Source organism: Miscanthus floridulus, chromosome 3 (genome assembly GCF_019320115.1).
Source record: "Miscanthus floridulus cultivar M001 chromosome 3, ASM1932011v1, whole genome shotgun sequence".
Taxonomy (NCBI): domain Eukaryota; kingdom Viridiplantae; phylum Streptophyta; class Magnoliopsida; order Poales; family Poaceae; genus Miscanthus; species Miscanthus floridulus.
This window is the reverse complement of record NC_089582.1, coordinates 76898119-76916433: the sequence shown is the minus strand read 5'-3', so window position 1 is coordinate 76916433 and position 18315 is coordinate 76898119. Positions and strand designations below refer to the sequence as shown.

The window sequence follows — 18315 nt, the reverse complement described above, 5'->3', positions numbered from 1 at the left end:
CATTGTTGTTGTTAATGAAGTTGACATCTTTATGGGTTCTGGGACATGCGTCCCTAAAATGTCCATTATCACCATAGGCCTCGCATGTCATGAGAGCATTCATGGCTTCAACAACTTCTTGACCATTGAGCTTCTCATGGTCTTGTAGTCGCTTCATGAGAAGATCCATCCTGGCAGTGAACATACCTGCTTCCGTGACGGTGTGCATTCCTCGCTTGTGGAGTTGGAGTCATTCATTGCTCCACCCTTGGATGGGAACCATCATCTCGATCAGGTTCTTGGATTCATTCACATTCACCAAGAAGAAGGCTCCAGCAACAGCATCGATGTGGTCATGAGCCATGTTGATGAGACTGTGGTGGAAGTTTTGGATTAGGAGCCAATCCTCCATTCCACGGTGTGGGCACGCTAGAATGTACTCTTGAAGGCATTCCCATGCCCGGGATGCACTCATCTACTTATTGTTGAAAACTAGAAATTATATTATGAAGGTCATTAGTCTTACCCATCGAGAAGAACTTGATGATGAATGCATAGAAACACTAATCCTAAGTGTTCATGACTTCATAGTTGGAGTAGAACCACTGCTTTGCCTTCCCGAGCAATGAGAATAGTAAGAGGCAAAGTCAGCTGGCCTCTTGAGTAATTCCCTTGATGGTGAACATACCACAAATCTCTAGCATATTAGGCATGTTCAGCCTCCATCTCCACCATTCCATCCATCTGTTGTCATGCTTTATTTTTTAAAGAAAAAATAAATTAGGAGACTCCTACTTCTGGACATCTAGAAGCCCACAACTATTGGGCCATTCCCTACACCCTGGCAATTCCATGTTACAATACTCATCTTTCCTAGCGGAACTTCTCCTGTAATACCACCTAATTAGCAAAGATCGTCATGTCCTCCACATCTTCTCCCTCCACCTTTTGCCTCTTTTGTTCCTTCCCATCATCATCTTCCTCTCCCTCTAGCAACCTCTTCTTGCTCTCTCTAAAGTTGAGACCCTCCTCAAAGCCATTGTGTTCCCGCTGGACTCTTCTATAGGTCCTATCCAATATCCTATTCCCCAAAGTACTTTCTCTATCCTTTTTAAAATCCTTCTCCCCCACAAGGGCATGTGCTATAGCCTGTTAAATGGGACAAAGTGAGCTCTGGTCCAACCTCATCCCAGTTGCTCCATCTCATCCCCTGTATTACCCACCTTATCCACCTCCATTTATTTAATCTCCCCACATGTGATTATTGTATCCTTCAAAGGGTTTCCCCTTCTTCTATAATATGTGTGGTGCAGACCCTCCCTCCCCTCAACTCCTCTGTTAACGTAAGCATCGATTCTTCCATTCCTCCCTCTCCCCTAATCTCCCTACCAAATCCCCTCTTTCCGTCACAGGTTTTGGTAAATTCATCCTTCTCCAACCCTCCACTCTCCTCAAAGGAAAGTTTGCATGTTACGCCCTTAGGCTTTTGGCGGTTCAGATTTTTTTCAGAGAGCTTGTAACTTTATTATATGTCTCTCTGTATGCTGGGATGTTTTGTTTGACTAGGGAGTAGTCATTTTACTCTTCTCTGTGGGTGCGGGACCCATGGGATACCCCGCAAGGAAGGGAGAAGAACTAGCCTGACTAGGATTCTTCCCCTATAATCTTAGTAGTAGTATTATCCTGTAATCCTACTAGGAACTCTCATTATAAACCGACTAGGACTCTAGCCTCCTGACTATATAAAGGAGAGCAGGGCTCCTTGAATTGGGAGATCAGAACAACAATTGTACAACACAACACTTTACAATCAATCCAACGCAAAGGCTAACACCGACTGGACGTAGGGCTATTACTCGATCAAAGATCAAGGGTCCGAACCAGGATAAATCGACTGTCTCTTGCGTTTACCATCGAGTTCTGCATACGCTGAAGCCCGAACATACTGCCCCGGGTACCCCCGTGGCAAGCTATCGGTGGTCAAACATCGACATTCTCTTTTCCCCAACTATCACTATTCCTAGATTTCTAATGCCCCCCCCCCCCAAATACTCCCATTCAACCCTTTATTCTGAGTACCATAGGCCACTCTTCTACATGAAGGATTAACCAGCAACCAGTTTCCATCTTGTTTCCTCTCATCCTTGCCATAGTTCTCATTGATATGACCCAACAATCCACAAACATAGCAAAAGTTTGGGAGAAATTCATATTTGGTTGGGCATCGACAATCCTATCCCCCAACTATTGATCCATCATCATCACCCCCAAAAGTAGTGCCTTGCCAATATCCAACTTAACTTTAATTCTGAGATAACCCCCAACTGTTGATCCATCATCATCAGCATCCACTAGGGTCTTTCCTACCTTGTCAGTGATCTCCTTTTTGGTGGCATCATTCATCAGGCCAAGTGATAGATCGAAGACGCAAATCCATGTCAGCGTGTATACAAACTCTAGATCCTTTAGGTGTTTCTTGCCATCAAAACCCACCACCACAAACAAATCATCGCCAAACTCCCACAGCCCCTCATTTTTGTCGGCCGCTCACCCCGGTTTCAGGAAGTAAAATAGGGAGATTCCTAGACAATTTCTTTATATTGGACTCCCTTTAGAGGGCACCAAATTTTCCCCAATGTTTGGCTCATCCCTTCTATGTGCCTGCCTAGGTTTTGTTGAGAATAGCTTCTCGACTGCCTATACCACCTTACCTCCATCACCCACTGACGTCTTCCAAGCAACCCCACAATTCTCCTCCTCTAAGAGCTTTAGACCCTCCATGAGCCCCTCAAGCTCCTCCATGTTGGTATATGCTCTGAATTCCTAAAGGCTTCTACATGCACCTATTGTTGGACGATGTCTAATTTAGCTTGTCCTATATCAGCAAGGCATTTTGTGGTAGCATACTTGCATGTTGCTTGGGTTCTGTTTAGCCACTTGTTATTTGGATTTGACTGCATGCTTCGGCCTAAATAAACTAGTTGAACACGTAAGGAAAAGTGTAACACAATTAGCAGAACTCTTCTGCATTTTCAATTCCACTTCCTCTTGTAATATTCTTGGGTTGAGTTACCAGTTGTAAATCCCTTCCATTTGTAGACCACTAGATATATTGAATAGTGAAGATTACCTTTGTGTATTCGTGTCTTGATTTCCAGAGGAGTTTCCACATAAATTAGTGTCTCTTGTGATTGTGATCATACTTATTTTGTCAGTTCTTTCCTAACAAGTAGTATCAGAGCCAAGTTTATTGCCTATTCAATCTAGGCTTCTTTGACATGGCACCTTTGAAGTATGACATTCCATTGTTGGATCGAGACACACGGTTTTTTCTATGGCAAGTCAAGATGCGGGCAATTCTGACGCATGCTGAATGGGATGATGCGCTAGATGGTTTTGGTGGGAAGAATACCACAGATTGGTCTGATGCTGAAAAATGGAAAGACCACAAGTCTTTATGTCAAATTCATCTCCATTTGTCAAACAGTATTTTGCAGGAGGTGTTAAAGGAGACCACTATTGATGGACTATGGTTAAAGTTAGAGCAGCTCTATATGACAAAGGATCTCACTAGCAAGATGCACCTTAAGCAGAAGTTGTTTTTGCATAAGATGCAAGATGGAGGAAAGGTGTTGGATCACCTTTTAGAATTTAAAGAGATTGTTGCTGATCTTGAGTCAATGGAGGTAAAATATGGTAAAGAGGATCTTGGTCTTATTCTTTTGTGTTCCCTACCTAGTTCATATTCAAATTTCAGAGATACAATACTATATAGTCGTGATACTCTCACCCTAAATGAAGTTTATGAAGCCTTGCATGCCAAGGAAAAGATGAAAGAAATGGTATCAGCTGAAAGTTCAAGTTCACAAGCAGAAGGCTTGTCTGTTCAGGGTAGGCAAAAGGAGAAGGGATCCTATAGTGGATCTAGAGGTAAAAGTTCAAGTGGCTACAGGGGCCATTCAAAGTCTAGAGAGAAGGGCGATAAATTCTGCCATTATTGCAAGAAAGACAATCATTATATTACAGAGTGTTACAAGTTGAAAAACAAGGAAAAGCAAAATAGCATATCTAAGTCAAGAGGTAAAACTGAAGATGAAGGTAAAAAGCTTTAGTTGCTACTTAAAGTGGCAGTGAAGGTGACATGCTTGTTACTTTTGCTGGATGTGCAAAGATTGATGATGAATGTATTCTTGATTCAGCCTACACTTTTCATATATGCATTCATAAAGAATGGTTTACCACTTATGATTCTGTTCAAGGTGGTGGCTCTGTGTTAATGGGTGATAGCACACCCCATAAGATAGTTGGCATTGGATCCATTCAAATTAAAATGTCTGATGGTGTTATCAGGACCTTGACTAATGTGATGCACATTCCAACTACGATGAGAAATCTTATCTCGTTAAGTACTCTGGATTTGAAAGGGTACAGATACTTCGTTGGAGGTGGAGTTATGAATGTATCAATAGGCTCTCTTGTTGTCATGAAAGGTGATTTGAAATCTGCCAATTTGTATCTCCTGTGAGATACTACAATTGTAGGTAATGTTGCTACACTTTCAAAGTCATTATCTGATTCTGATGCTCTACAAATTTGGTTTGGCAGAGCTATGTAAGAGAGGGCTTCTTGATGGACATAACATTAGTAAGTTACAATTTTGTGAGCATTGTGTGTTTGGCAAACATAAGACAGTGAAATTCAATACCTTGACACATACAACCAAAGGTATTCTTGACTACGTGCATTCTGATTTATGGGGGCCATCTCGTAAGACATCACTAGGTGGCGCTTGTTATATGTTGACAATTATTGATGATTACTCTAGAAAAGTTTGGCCTTATTTCTTGAAGCATAAATCAAAAACATTTTTAGCTTTTAAAGAGTGCAAGGCAATGGTTGAAAAGCAAACTAAAAAGAAGGTAAAAAAGCGTCGCACCGATAATGGGATGGAGTTCTATTTGGAGGAATTTAATTCTTATTGTAAATCTGAAGGCATTGTGAGACACTACACAGTTCCTTACACACCTCAGCAAAAAGGTGTAGCTAAGCGTATGAACAGAACAATCATATCAAAGGCTCATTGCATGTTGTCTAATGTAGGACTACATAGACATTTTTGGGCAGAAGCTGCTTCCACTGCTTGTTATCTCATTAATCGGTCTCCATCTATTGCCATTAACAAGAAAACTCCAATTGAGGTTTGGTCTGGTTCTCCGGCAAACTATTTAGAATTAAGAGTTTTTTGTCGTACTGTGTGTGCTCATGTTGATAACTGTAGCACCCGGTTTTAAGAACAAAACTAGATACGCACCATATGTGAGCCCAGGAAGTCAAATCTCACATATAGCTACAAATAAGGGTAATATCAAAAGACAATGCTCAATATACAATGTACTTAGTATAAAGGATATAACCTTAGACAGCAAATAGAGAAAAGATAACTCCAATCTTTGAGTGAAGACTCTAATTCCACAGGGACAACGGACTGGTTGATCACAAGCCTAACTCCTCTAGACTAGCAATCTAGTACCCATCCGGGATTTTTATCCAAATAATTGAAAAATAAAGCAAGCCTAAGTACATGTCGTACTCAACAAATATAACATGGGGTTCATGAGGCTCAAAAGGCTGATACTGGTTAACTGCGATTAGCTTTTAATGAGTCATGATTTTAGCAATAGGGTGGCAACAAGATTATCCACACAAAGCCCATATAAACACATGATCAGGTAAACATAAATAATGAATAGCATAAACAGTAATCAATAGTGAGCATCTTCATCATCAACATCATCAGTGTTCATCATCTATTTCATAAGGGTCCAAGGCCGCTCGTGACCATGAGCAAGGCTAATATACCAGTTCTACACTCTGCAGAGGTTGTACACTTTTACTGTGAGTCATGATTTACCCTTTTGCCTGAGGTGATCAGCCACTTGACCCACTACCTAGAAGGTCGGCAGGGTTCACTATGAAGCCTTTCAATGGTTCATCTAATAAGTTAGGGCCATTAGATTCACTCAGCAAACAGATGTAGAGCCCCCCTTCCAGATGGCATAATGACGCGCAGCCTGTACACAAGGGGACAGAGGCCGCACTATACCCAATTCGTCAAGCCATTCTTATGCCAATAGAGGTAACCACTAACAAGCTCAAAAAGATCCTCATACTATGCTAAAGCCAGAGCCATGTAGCCCTCATAGTTGTACTGTAAGTCCCAGATGTCGCTTACAGATAAGTCCTTAGGGAGATGAATCTAGAGCATCATATAATAGCCCAATGCTCTAGCCCCCTTGATTCCATGTTGCTAAAAGCATCTTTTAGTGTTTATTGCATATACCACTAGTCAAGTTACAAGATCATATTGTAGTTGAGCACTAGCATCATACTACCTAATGCAACACCCCATAGGTATGAAAGCACAAGGTACAAAGTAGTAGGAAATCCTTAGTGGTAATCAAGGTGGACACATGCAGTATGATAAGTGATTAATGGTGTATAGGACAACAAGGAAGATCCCATGCTATACTTGCCTTAAAACACCGATCCTTCGGTAAGCTTTAATCTTCAACGTCCTTCTTCTTCTTCTTGATCACCACGTATATCTCACCGACTGGACATAATCATAGAACACCACACAATCATCCATACACATACATGCATAGCATACATTTACATCTACATTAGAACAATACACCAATCATAGAAAAATAAGTAAAAGAGTTTGAAACATGATACTACGCATCGCTACGAACACACAGCCGCGAGAGACACGCTAATCGAAGCTACGGTTTGAGAGAAACGACTACCAAAAGATCCATTCATAAGAGAAAATATAAAACTATAAGCTTCATGTGTCTTAACTATATAAAAACTTATATAAATTGAATTAAGTCAAATTTAGATTTGAATTATAAACCTAAAGTAAAAAACAAATCATATTTTATTTATAAAATCCAGTTGCATAACTATTATCCAAATTAGAGTTTAAGCCATGAAATTCTAGAAATAGTGACATGATAAACATTGTTACTAACGCGTAGATCTCTTTGTAATGAATCTAGTGCAACTTGAATAGGTCAAATCAAAGCTAAAACATAGAAGATATGAATTAAACAAGATTTTCTTTAATAAATAATAGATTAAATCTAACCTCAAATTTTAAAAGTTGAAATCATATCCAACAATAGTATGAACATTTAGATTATGGAATTACGAACCTAACACAAGTTGAACGGATCAAATCGGAGTTAAAACAAAGAAACTACGCATAAAACAAGATCAATGGCAATTCTGTAATTATTTTGAAATTAATTTCGTATAAAAATAATTAAAAACTGAATTAAAACAATCCTGTGGACCGGTCGTCATTTTTAGGAAAACACAGGGGTCAAAACATAAAAACTAGGGGCATACATGTTTTGAATTATTTTCAACAAAGGGTGGACTACGGGTTGATTTAAGTAAAACAGAGGGTCTCTTTAGCAAAATGTCCATGCAGTCAGCGCGATTGCTGGTGTGGCGCACACGTGGTGACAGGTGGCGGCCTCCAAGTGGGTAGTCTATAGTGAACCGCTTGTGTGGCGTGCTGACGCAGACAGTGCACCTGGTCTACACTGTGCTCATGGACCGAAGAGGTATCTTCAAATCTAGGCCATAAATCTCAGATCGGATGGCTTGAAATGATTGGGAGGGATGGGGTCGCTAGCACAGTACCTGGATAGCGGAGCCATGGCTGGGGTGAGCTCAGCCTCACCAGAATCTCACCGGAACGACGATTCCATCTATCATTGGCCAAAAGGAGGACACGGGAAGGGAGCAGAGGCGCAAGCAAACTCGATCTAGGGTTCGGTGAGAGCCGCACGGGCACAGAGATGGCGCGGTGCTCAAATTGGAGGCTCAAGAGGTCTGACAAAGCACGAGCGATGGTGTGAAGGTAGCAGAGAGCGAGAGCGCACGGATGGCACCTGAGGCCTTCTTACCTAGACTTGAAGCTCGACTGACGGTCCTTGACAATGGCGTGGCAGCGGACGGTGACCACCGTGGCGGCGGCGATTTCCTCTGCTCAGCAAGATCCTAGGTGAGCGGCAGCAGTAGTAGCTAGGGCTCGAGGCAGCGCTGGGGTTGTCAGAGGGAAGCGTCGCACCTAGGGCTCAGTTTTATAGGGCGTAGGCATGGTGCGCACGCCATGACCGGGGTGCGGCGGTGGGGCGGATACGGACTCCTCAGTGGAATCCGGGCTAGCTACACAAGGTAGGAGAAGGGCCTGACCTGCAGGCCCAGGCTATTGGTGAGTACGGAAGGGGGACTGGTTTGTCAGCCAAAGGGGGAGAGAGGAGAGCGAGGATGCTACCGCGTGGACTGTGGGCTAAGCTGGGCCGAGCGCGGTGGAGTGGGCCGAGGGAGAGAGCTAGGCCAGGAGAGGGAGTAAAGGGAGAGTGGGCTATGGCCAGGGAGGGAGAGCAGGGCAGGCCGGCTTGAGCCCACAGGGCGGCAAAGGGAGAGGAGAGTAGGCCTTCGGGCCAGATTGCAGTAGAAATAATTTTTCCATTTTCCAAACCTTTTCTATTTTCCATTTTCAATCCAAATTCAAATATGATCTAATTCAAATTCAAATATAGTTTCAAATGTACTTTTCAATTCCAATAAAAATGAGTAATTTTAGTAAGCTTCCAAAAATATATTTTACAACCCTTTTTAAACTCTTTTATTTTCCAATTCTCTTTTTCTTTCTTTTCTTTTACTTCAAAGTCATTTTTAATTTATTTCCAAAAGCAATTCAAACCATTTTCAAATTTACAAAAACATTTTGAATCCATTTTGAATTTTGGATTCAACCACTCATTGCAATAGATCAAATGCACCGGCATGTATGCACATCCATGTTGCTACCTTATGATAAATTTTAAATTAATGAAAAAATTTATTTTCCTATATTTCATGTGCACAAAAATTCATAAATTAATCATTTCAAACCTATTTTCAAAATTGAAATTTTTAGGGTGTTACAATTCTACCCCCTTAAGATGAATCTTGTCCCTGAGGTTCGAAAAACGTTGACTAGGAGATAGGGATACTTCGTCTTTAGATTCTTCTTTACTTCCTCATGTAGTTTCATCTTCTTGATAAGGATCACACTTTACTTTGCATACATGTTAATTTTATTCCATGTAACTTGCCAAACTGATCCTAAGATTCTAACAAATACTCCAAACCATACTCTGGTAACTCCAATCACTAGGCCACCTTTCCTATAATACCAATTCTCTTTCTTAAAATATCCACCTTCCAATGAAGCCTCACAAATCTCTTCATCAGAAAGGGATTCTACTACCAATCTTTAAAACATTAAGGATTCTGGTTAAGTTGCTCGAACTTGGAATACAATTCTTAGTCCTTGATGTCACCTGAACCTTCTTAGCACAATTCTCCGTTGCTAAGGGCATCAGCCATGACTCTGCTTCTCAAAGTAATAGCACTTTTCCAAGTCGTAAAACCTTGATTGCTTCAATCCAATAATGATGTCACAAGCTCATAATCAACTTAGTGAAAATGTCCATTAGATTCTTGTGACCCACCTAGATGTCACTTTTATGTCCAAGAAGATAGTACTTCCATGCTTTACAATGGATAACCCCACATCTTGACAAGGTGCATCATAGTAGACATAAAGCTCTTGTCCACCAATGTTTTGAAATTAGGATACACAACAGTCAACAACTACAATTGAACTCCATCATTCAATCCTTTCAAAAGCATTTTAGTTTCTTAGCATCATTATCCACTTCTTCTAGAGCATAGCGTGATAGCTGAGTGAACATGTCATGATACTCACACATAGTCATAGATCCTTACTTGAGAGCCCGGAACTCATCTGGCTTGAGTTCTATCACACCCGTGGAAATGTGGTACGACCTGAAGCTCTCGCTAAACTCCTTCCAAGTGATCTGTCCAACATTGTTGGGACATCCATACTAGTAAGACTCCTACTAGTCTTGTGCTATGCCCTGGAGTTGGCCAGACATAATAAGCACCTTCTCATGGTAGCAACCATCACAGAGATAATCGAAGTTTCCAAATAAATAACTAGAACGTATGAATCTTCATCTTGCAACTTCTTCAACTTGGCTACACCCTTAAGAAAAGATCAACTAGGGGACACAAAAAGGGTAGCTTGCACCTTTTTCTAGATGAGCTAACTAGTATCAAGACGTTCTGACATCCCAATGATACCCTCGTGTATGGGCAAGAACAAGAACTCTGAAATTCCTCGCGAGTAGAAGTACAGCAGTGCAGTAAATAGCTGTAACTCTCATTCTATTAATCCAATGAAGTTTGAGCTTATACCTTTTTAAATCTTATGAAATCCTCCACAACTTCCTTATAGAACACTTTTCTAAATTCTATAGTTCAGGTAGTCAAAAATAGTGCACAACAGAAACTACTCTAGATTTTAGACAGCGTGGTCATCTTGTGATTTTCATAACTCCATAACCAAAATAGATATGAGGGCAGTTCTTGTAGTCAAAGATAGATATTGAAGTCTACTATTGCCCATAATTTCTCTATGATTTTTGGTAGTCCAAAAACAGAGATATAAGCCAAAGAGTGCAGTTTGCGCCGAAGAAAAAGAATAGAGAAAATAGAAGACAACCAAAACCTGACTATTTATTCCATTAATCCTCGTACCTTAGGCCTATGAACTAAATGAAATTGTGGGAACACCCAACAAGATCATTGCAATCATTACAAAGATCCAAAACAAGCATAAACATAATGACAATTCAGCAAAGCAATAAATGTGCACAACTCAATCATTGACTTGACTTGCGATACTAACGTTTTTATTACATAAAGGGCACAAACACCTATTCCTTAACCAAGGTGTGGCTACGAGGGCATCTAGGGTAGCATCCCTTGCATGATAGCGAGGGCAACACATCTTCCACTTTCTTGATCCTAGATAGTCCGTCATGACTCCTTCATTCGTCATCCTCATCAAATGCTTCTTTCGGGTTGGGCATCACTAACACTTACTGGTGGCAACCCTGTAGTGATCTAATTCAGGCCACTTCTATAGTGTATTTGTTGATTCTTCTATAGGCAAAATTTAGCATAATGTCCTTCTTGTTGGCAATAATAACACATGATCTTAGCTAGATCTTTTGTGATGTCATACTCCACAGAATTGTTGCTTAGTGTGTTGTCGGCTTGCCGACTTTGAAGGTTCATCTTTGTTGGACTGGACCGCTTTCTAGCTCGCTTGATCCTTTAGGGTTGAAACTCCTTATAGGTGATCATCCACCCATCTATGCATACCTCATGTGGAAAGAGTAGAGTAATCTTAACTTGAGAAACTTCTGACTCTAGAGTCTGAGTTTATCTGACCAGGCATTGGAGCTAGATGTAACAATGTAGTAGAACTCAAATGTTGATTGCTTCCCAATTCTAGCTCTAGTGAGACCGCCTTCCTCTTCTTATCCACATTAGCTTCACAACTCGAGTTCACCTTGACTTCCCTCTTATTAGACTTGTTCTGAAGACAGGGAAAACCATAATGCTCGCAGCATTGACATTGACACTGGCTTCTGAGCGTATTACTACCAACACCTTCATTAGACTTCATTTTCTTCTAAGCTTCTGCCACTTGTCTCTTCACTGGTCTCTTTGGTATGTTGGTTTGACCCTATGGCAAGCACTATTGAGAACCCCCTTGTTGAGTCATTCCTTCTAATACTTATTGCATAGCTAAAAGCTTCTCCTTGTCGAACGCAATCAAGGACAACATAGCCTGGTCCTCTTGACCTTTGATGCCAGTGGTCTTCTCATTATGACCCATCTATTTAGACGATGAGAGAGGATTGAGAATAGAGACAAGGTTTTCATAACAGAATAGAGGCTGAAGTGAGCATAACTTTTAGCAAATAACAAGGTTAGAGAGAAAGCAAGAACTAAGCAGAGATGAAAGCATGCTAAAACGCCTAGTTCTAACTAGGCTTGCGTCCTACGGTCAGCATTGCTCTGATACCACTTTGTAGCACCCAGTTTTAAGAACAAAACCTGATACGCACCATATGTGAGCCCAGAAAGTCAAATCTCACATATAGCTACAAATAAGGGTAATATCAAAAGATAATACTCAATATATAACGTACTTAGTATAAAGGATATAACCTTAAATAGCAAACAGCGAAAAGACAACTTTGACCTTTGGGTGAAGACTCCAATTCCATAGGGACAACTGACTGGTTGATCATAAGCCTAACTCCTTCAGACTAGCAATCTGGTACCCATCTAGGATTTTTATCTAAATAATTAAAAAATAAAGCAAGCGTAAGTACATGTCGTACTCAACAAATATAACATGGGGTTCATGAGGCTCAAAAGGCTAACTGCGATTAGCTTTTAATGAGTCATGATTTCAAAAATAGGGTGGCAACAAGTTTATCCACAAGCTCATATAAACACATGATCAGGTAAACATGAATAATAAATAGCATAAACAGTAATCATTAGTGAGCATCTTCATCATCAGTATCATTAGTGTTTATCATCTATTCCGTAAGGGTCCAAGGCCGCTCATGACCATGAGCATGGCTGATATACCAGTTTTACACTCTGCAGAGATTGTACACTTTCATTATGAGTCATGATTTACCCTTTCGCCTGAGGTGATCAGCCTCTTGACCCACTACCTAGGAAGGCCGACAGGGTTCACTATGAAGCCTTTCAAAGGTTCATTTAACAAGTTAGGGCCATTAGATTCACTTGGCAAACAGATGTAGAGCCCCCCTTCCCGATGGCACAATGACACGCAGCCTATACATAAGGGGATAGAGGTCGCACTATACCCGATTTGTCAAGCCATTCTTATGCCAATAAAGGTAACCACTAACAAGCTAGAAAAGATCCTCATACTGAGCTATAGTCAGAGCCATGTAGCCCTCATAGTTGTACTGTAAGTCCCAGATGTTCACTTACAGATAAGTCCTTAGGGAGATGAATCTAGAGCACCATATAATAGCCCAATGCTCTAGCCCCCTGATTCCATGTTGCTAAAAGCATCTTTTAGTGTTTATTGTATATGCCATTAGCTAAGTTGCAAGATCATGTTGTAGTTGAGCACTAGCATCATACTACCCAATGCAATACCCCATAGGTATCAAGGCACAAGGTACAAAGTAGTAGGAAATCCTTAGTGGTAATCAAGGTGGACACATGCAGTATGATAAGTGATTAATGGTGTATAGGACAATAAGGAAGATCCCATGCTATACTTGCCTTAAAACATCGATCCTTCAGTAAGCTTTAATTTTCAATGTCCTTCTTCTTCTTCTTGATCACCACGTATATCTCACCGACTGGACATAATCATAGAACACCACACAATCATCCATACACATACATGCATAGCATACATTTACATCTACATTAGAACAATACACCAATCATAGAAAAATAAGTAAAAGAGTTTGAAACATGATACTACGCATAGCTACGAACACACAGCCGCGAGAGACACGCTAATCGAAGCTACGGTTTGAGAGAAACGACTACCAAAAGATCCATTCATAAGAGAAAATATAAAACTATAAGCTTCATGTGTCTTAACTATATAAAAACTTATATAAATTGAATTAAGTCAAATTTAGATTTGAATTATAAACCTAAAGTAAAACAAATCATATTTTATTTATAAAATCCAGTTGCATAACTATTATCCAAATTAGAGTTTAAGCCATGAAATTCTAGAAATAGTGACATGATAAACATTGTTACTAACGCGTAGATCTCTTTGTAATGAATCTAGTGCAACTTGAATAGGTCAAATCAAAGCTAAAACGTAGAAGATATGAATTAAACAAGATTTCCTTTAATAAAATAATAGATTAAATCTAACCTCGAATTTTAAAAGTTGAAATCATATCCAACAATAGTATAAACATGTAGATTATGGAATTACGAACCTAACACAAGTTGAACGGATCAAATCGGAGTTAAAACAAAGAAACTACGCATAAAACAAGATCAATGGCAATTCTGTAAATATTTTGAAATTAATTTCGTATAAAAATAATTAAAAATCAAATTAAAACAATCTTGTGGACCGGGCGTCGTTTTTAGGAAAACACAGGGGTCAAAACATAAAAACTAGGGGCATATTTTGAATTATTTTCAACAGAGGGTGGACTACGGGTTGATTTAAGTAAAACAGAGGGTCTCTTTAGCAAAATGTCCGTGCAGTCAGCGCAGTCGTTGACGTGGCGCACACGTGGTGACAGGTGGCAGCCTCTAAGTGGCTGATATACGGTGAACCGCCTGCATGGCGTGTTGACGCAGACAGTGCACCTGGTCTATACTGTGCTCATGGACCGAAGAGGTATCTTCTAATCTAGGCCATAGATCTCAGATCGGACAGCTTGAAATGATTGGGAGGGATGGGGTCGCCGGCACAGTACCTGGACAGCAGCGCCATGGCTGAGGTGAGCTTGGCCTCACCGGAATCTCATTGGAACGGCGATTCTGTCTATTATTGGCCAAAAGGAGGACACGGGAAGGGAGCAGAGGCGCAAGCAAACTCGATCTAGGATTTGGTGAGAGCCACGCGGGCAGAGAGACGGCGCGGTGCTCAAATTGGCGGCTCGAGAGATCCGACGAAGCACCGGCGATGGCGTGAAGGTAGCAGAGAGCGAGAGAGAGCGCACGGATGGCACATGAGGCCTTCTTACCTAGACTCAAAGCTCGACTGATGGTCCTTGACGACGGCGTGGCAGTGGACGGTGACCACCGCGGCGGCGGCGATTTCCTCTGCTCGGCGAGATCCCGAGCGAGCAGCGGCGGCAGCAGCTAGGGCTCAAGGCGGCGCTGGGGTTGGCAGAGGGAAGCGGCGCACCTAGGGCTCGGTTTTATATGGCCTAGGCGTGGCGCGCACGCCAAGACCGGTGGAGTCCGGGCTGGCTACACGAGGTAGGAGAAGGGCCTGACCTGTGGGCCTGTGCTGTCGGTGAGCACAGAAGGGGGACCGGTTTGTCAGCCAAAGAGGGAGAGAGGACAGCGGGGACGCTGCCGCGCGGACTGCAGGCTAAGCTAGGCCGAGCGCGGTGGAGTGGGCCGAGGGAGAGAGCTAGGCCGGGAGAGTGAGTTAAGGGAGAGTGGGCTGCAGCCATGGAGGGAGAGCAGGACAGGCCGGCTTGGGCCCACAGGGAGGCAAAGGGAGAGGAGAGCAGGCCTTCGGGGCAGATTGTGGTAGAAATAATTTTTCCATTTTCCAAACATTTTCTATTTTCCTTTTTCAATCCAAATTCAAATATGATCCAATTCAAATTCAAATATAGTTTCAAATGTACTTTTCAATTCCAATAAAAATGAGCAATTTTAGTAAGCTTCCAAAAATATATTTTACAACCCTTTTTAAACTCTTTTATTTGCCAATTCTCTTTTTCTTTCTTTTCTTTTACTTCAAAGCCATTTTTAATTTATTTCCAAAAGCAATTCAAACCATTTTCAAATTTACAAAAACATTTTGAATCCATTTTGAATTTTGGATTGAACCACTCATTGCAATAGATCAAATGCACCGGCATGTATGCACATCCATGTTGCTACCTTATGATAAATTTTAAATTAATGAAAAAATTTATTTTCCTATATTTCATGTGCACAAAAATTCATAAATTAATCATTTCAAACCTATTTTTAAAATTGAAATTTTTAGGGTGTTACAATAACGGAAAATTAGAGCCTAGAGCGGTTAAGTGTATCTTTCTAGGATATAAATCTGGAGTCAAGGGATATAAGCTGTGGAATCTAGAAACTAGAAATGTTGTGATTAGTAGAAATGTTGTCTTTAACGAACATGCTATGTTACAAGACAAAGATTTTCCCGTCGATGGTCAACAAAAGTCAAGTGTTCAGGTGGAGCAGTTTGTTGATGCACCAAGAAAAGAAATTAATAGTATTTTAGGCGAACCTATTACTAAGGATTTCACTATTGTTGAGAATGTTCCCATTGTTTCGCAGTCAGCCACCACCACGACAGCGTTCCATTGCTGTTGATAGGCCCAGGAGGCAAATTATAGAACCAAAGAGATTGATTAATGAAATTAATATTGCTGCTTATGCTTTAAGTGTGGCAGAAGAAATTGTGAAGGTAATACCGAACCTTCTACTTACTCAGAGGCTATTAATTCAACTGATTGCAGTAACTGGGTGACTGACATGCATGATGAAATGGAGTCACTTGATAAGAATGACACTTGGGACTTGGTAAAATTACCAAAAGAAAAGAAGCCTATTCACTGCAAGTGGATTTTCAAAAGAAAGGAAGGAATTTCCCCAAGTGAAGAAGTGAGATATAAGGCAAGGTTGGTTGCCAAAGGCTATAGCCAAATTCCAGGAATTGATTACAATGATGTAGTTTCCCCTGTTGTGAAGCATAGTTCAATTCCAACTTTACTTAGTATTGTTGCCATGCATGACTATGAGCTTGAGCAGTTGGATGTTAAAACTACATTCTCACATGGGGAATTGGAAGAGGACATCTATATGGATCAACCAGAAGGTTTTGTTGTTCCTGGAAAAGAGGACCTGGTTTGTAGGTTAAAGAAATCTCTTTATGGTTTAAAACAATCTCCTAGACAGTGGTACCAAAGATTTGACTCATTTATGATCTCTCCGGGCTTTAAGAGATCAAATTATGATAGTTGTGTTTATTTAAAGACCATTGAAGGCTCAACCATTTATTTGCTTTTGTATGTTGATGACATGTTGATTGCTGCAAAAGATAAAAAGAAAATAGCAAAACTAAAGGCACAGTTGAATAACGAGTTTGAGATGAAGGACTTGGGTGCAGCAAAAAAGATTTTAGGCATGGAAATTATTAGAGAAAGACATGAAACTAAGCCAGTGAGTACACCTTTAGCTGCACATTTTAGATTATCTGCAGCTTTATGTCCACAATCAGATAAAGACATGGAGTACATGTCTAAAGTTCCGTACTCGAGCGCGGTTGGTTCTCTTATGTATGCCATGATTTGCTCTCATCCGGATTTATCTCATGCATTGAGTGTTGTTAGTAGATACATGGCCAATCCAGGTAAAGAGCATTGGAAGGTTGTCCAATGGATTTTCAGATATTTGCGTGGTACTTGTTGGTTATGTGGACTCTGATTATGCTAGTGATTTGGATAAAAGGTCACTCACAGGTTATGTATTCACCATTGGCGGTTGAAAAGCAAGTTTGCAAGCTACAGTTGCTTTATCTACAATGGAAGCCGAGTGTATGGCTATTTCTGAGACATGCAAAGAAGCTATTTGGTTGAGAGGTTTGTACAATGAGTTCTGTGGTGATAAACCTTGCACCACTATATTTTGTGATAGTCAGAGTGCTATATGCCTTACAAAAGATCAAATGTTTCATGAGAAAACAAAGTATATCGATGTTAGATATCACTATATTCGAGAAATTATTGCCCAAGGTGATATCAAAGTATGCAAGATTAGTACTCATGACAATCCTGCAGACATGATGACAAAGTCTGTTACTGCTAATAAGTTTGAGCTTTGCTCAAGCTTAATTGGTGTTACAGTTTAGTCCATAAGATTTTATGGTGCATGGTGATGATGACAATTGAAGGCATTTTATCAATGATTCTTCATTTGATTGAAGAAGGGAATTCGTCTCAAGGTGGAGTTTGTTGGTATATGCTCTGAATTCCTAAAGGCTTCTACATGCACCTACTGTTGGACAACGTCTAATTTAGCTTGTCCTACATCGGCAAGGTGTTTTGTGGTAGCATGCTTGCATGTTGCTTGGGTTCTGTTCAGCCACTTGTTATTTGGATTTGACTGCATGCTTCAGCCTGTATAAACTAGTTGAACGCGTATGCAAAAGTGTAACACAATTAGCAGAACTCTTCTACGTTTTCAATTCCTCTTCCTCTTGTAATATGCTTGGGTTGAGTTAGTTGTAAATCCCTTGCATTTGTAGACTTCCAGATATATTGAATAGTGAAGATTACCTTTGTGTATTCGTGTATTGATTTTCAGAGGAGTTTCCACATAAATTAGTCTCTCTCATGAATGTGATCATACTTATTTTGTCAGTTCTTTCCTAACACTCCATGCCACCACCATCTCTTTGAACTCCCCACCAGGGCCATCGTTTCCGTTAGAAGTAACTGAGAAGAGAAGGAAAGAGTTGCAATTCAAGAGTCGGATAAGCTAAAACAGGCTAGCAATGTTGTGGATGGGACGAGATTTGAGCATATTGAACATTTTAGGCTTGATTTTGGTGTAGAAACTAGTCCAGAGCCCAGGGGTTTGAGACCTCCCCTG

General features: G+C 40.7%; 1 non-coding gene across 1 annotated transcript; it reads left to right on the top strand.

Moving 5' to 3' along the window:
* The first annotated feature begins 389 nt into the window (after window positions 1-389).
* Window positions 390-493, top strand: LOC136547687 (small nucleolar RNA R71). Its single transcript, XR_010781651.1, has one exon. It is a non-coding gene; the product is annotated as a small nucleolar RNA R71 (small nucleolar RNA).
* Window positions 494-18315: the final 17822 nt, after the last annotated feature.